This window comes from Zosterops lateralis, assembly GCF_965231275.1.
Source record: "Zosterops lateralis genome assembly, chromosome: 19".
NCBI classification, from domain to species: domain Eukaryota; kingdom Metazoa; phylum Chordata; class Aves; order Passeriformes; family Zosteropidae; genus Zosterops; species Zosterops lateralis.
Window position 1 is genome coordinate 3,672,764 of NC_139779.1, and position 3,429 is coordinate 3,676,192.

The window sequence follows — 3,429 nt, forward strand, 5'->3', positions numbered from 1 at the left end:
TCATTTCACCTGCCTGTCAACCTGGATTTTTCTTTGGCTTTTTGAGGTTTTTCTGTGGAGGAATCTCACAATTGCTTATTTTACTCATGTGTCCTGAGTTTCTCCTGACAGGAGAGGCACAGGTCCTGTGGAAATAATCTGGGGAGAGAGAAGTCAAACTGCCAAGTGAAATTTCAAGTCAAGTGTTTTTCATTCAATAATATTAGCAAATATATTCATTATTATAATTATAGATGAGCAATTCACAGCAGGAAAAGCAATGACTGGAACCTGCTTAAGCAAAAGGAAGCATGAGGATGATGGTGTTTGGAAAAGATGCAAACAAGAACATTTCCTGAAACATATATTCTGTGTCCACCTAAGTTCCCATTTTACCAAATCCTGAATAATATAATACTCTTATGATTGGTACCATGTTTTCACTGTTTACACTGTAAATAGAAGTTCAAAGTCACTTGTAATTTAGTTACAGGGTTGATCTGGGGCCACTCAAGTGTAGCAGCTCAAAATCATCTTCACAGGAGGAGGAAAACCTGTAATAACAGCACACAAGGGTGGAGAATTAAATCCTCCTAAATACAACAGGGAGGCCAAAAGATAAAATAATTTATTTTAAAGGTGTATTTTCACACTCAGGAAAATATCAAGTGTTTTTGGAAGGCCTTTTTTTTTTTTTTTTCCCATGTAACTGTTACATAAAAGCCACACTGAAGTGATGGATTTGAGTAACTTCATGTCCTAGTTACAGATGGAAATCAGTATGTCTAGAGACACCAGCCAGTGCCCAGTCTGAAACATAAATATTCTTAAATATAATCCCTTCTCAGAACTTGCCTGATAGCCCAGTGAACTCAAATAATCTACACAGAGTATTCCTGGAACTGCAAGTCCCACATCATAACATCTGAAGGCTCCAATCTATATTCTGCTCAGGCCTTTGAGGGAACCATCCAGCTCTCTCATTCCTAAAATGGAAGTATCTTTCTACTTGATGTATCCCTTTCTGTAGGATCACAGCCTGTAGGAATGCTCTGCTGACAATCAAAGAGCAGCAAAATAGGAAATCCGGATGGGAAATTGCCATCTGTGGAGGAACAGTGACATCCTGTGGCCACGGAGGCAGTTGGAATTCCTTTTGAAACAGTCAAACTGGGCAGGCAAAGATCTTCAAAAACACCTTTGGTTGTGTGGACAAGGCTGAAGAAATACTGAAGGATTTATTCCCAATGTTTATCTGCTTAACCCTCACTTTCCCTATAGGATTGTTATAGGAAAGGAGAAAACCCCAAATGTATCTAAACCCACTATAATGTGTTATTTAATTTTGCTTTTTATAGGTGTAAGTAAGTTTTTTAAAGCACAGAAGATGAAACCCCAAAGTCTTGGCTGGTTTTTCTTTTTGGGATTTTGATTTTTTTAAAGGGAAAAAAGACTAGAAATTGACTGAACCAATAAGAAAAAACTCAAAGGCCAGTCACAAAACTCAGATTACAATAGGGTTAAAATATGTTACCAGAAGCTGTTTATAAATATGGGAGAGCATTAAGATTATTGCAATAGCATAGAGATTCTGGCTAAAAACATATGGAATTCTTCTTTTAGTCATGAATAATTATCTCTAAGCAGACTTTTGAGGTACTACCATATTTTAGGAATTTTAAAAATGTATTTTAACAGCATCAATCATTTGTATTGCCTGCTATCTCATTGTATTTTATGCTAATAACTTTGGTATAAACACTGCATGTTATACAAATTCATATTCACGCTTCCTCGTGATTCATACACATCTCCCTAATTCCCATAATTTACTTAAATTGCAAGGATTTTTTTCTTATTAATGAAGAAATCCTTGCACAGTCATTTCCTGGAACATCCCCAGTGTTCCAGTACCAGCAGAGGCCACAGTTCAATATTAATTTGGCTCAGGCCAAAACCCAGAGCAAAGAGTGGCCTGTGCAGAGCCCTCCTGTCATCTCTCTGGAGTCCCCGTCCCTGCAGGGCATCCAAAAGTCCAGCAGGAAAATCAGGAATGTGAATTTATTCAGTGCCTACCCCAAAGCCCAGCAGGAAGATCAGGAATGCCTGATCAGTTTATCCTGCACCTTTTCTCCTGTGGGACTGTGAACTGCTCAGGGACTTCAGACAGGGCTGGACACACCCAGCCCAGAGAGGGGCAGGGAATTATTGGGGCTGGAAAAAGGACATTGGAGGTCATCCTGCCTAGCCAGGGCCATTCCAAGGTGTTGCCGAGCACTTTTTCCATGGTTCTTGTCCCTGGCCTTTCAGCCCCTCACAGGGCAGTGCCTGCACAGCCTGAGCACCCTCCCAGGTGGTTAAACTGCAAAAAGCACAAAATCTAAAAAGCAATTGCAGGAAAACTCAAAGCTAAGGGAAGTCTCTTGTGGCAGAGACACCAAATGTTTACACAACCTTTTATTTCTGCTGGTTCAGCAGACAGAAAAGCTCCTAAAAAAATAAATCTTATCATGGATATAACCCTCAAGCCCACACTGAACTTGCAGTGTGTAATTTTCTATGAAAACAGTGACTTTTTGGCATAATTTCCCATTAATTGCAGTACCTACCACAGATGGTCAGTGATGAAATTCAGAAGGAACAAACTTCCACAGCAGCAATCCAGAGGATAAAAAAAGTGGAGCAGGGTGGTGCCTAACACGGGTTTTGGGGGAAAAGTGCAACACAGGCTGTGTGCACCCAGATGGGGCCAGGAGCCCCATTTCAGGGTGAGCAGCTGTCAGAATTCAGCAGGTGAAGACGCTGACCACGCTCTGGGAAGTTTTTGGGGAAGGGCATACAGATCTTTTATCCCCTTCTCAACACCCACCACGGCAGTTGAGAAGCCAGCCCAACTCCACTTGAGTTTCCTTAACCCACCCCATTAAAAAAACCAACCCAAACCCAGCTAACCCAGACTTTAGCAGGGACGCCCTCCCTTTTTGGCACTGATTGTGCAGAACTTACCAAAGCAGGCAGTTCTTACACTGCTCAGTCACCCATTGCCAGTTCAAGCCTCACCTTCCCACCCACCACATGGTCCCACCCTGACCATTCCCCACTAGACCAAGTGCCAGAAAAACACCCCCACCCGCCCACCCACAGGAGCCCCCCACATCCACCCTCAGGACCATCACAAGATTTAAACACACTGCAAGTCCTTAACTTGCAGCAAAACCCACCCCATGCAGTGACCACCACAACCCCTCAGTGGGATCTTCTCTGCATCCCACCTGGAAGCAGAGTGCTGCTAAAATCTAGGAAGAAAAAAACAACATGGTATTATTAGCACTTCTTTAAGATTTTAATCCAGATCCATTGTAACCACAAGGTTGGTCCTCATCATACATGCAAAGAAGCTTAAGCTGCCATGGTAAGAAGCCGAAGCATTTCACTTTAATACACCAGTTT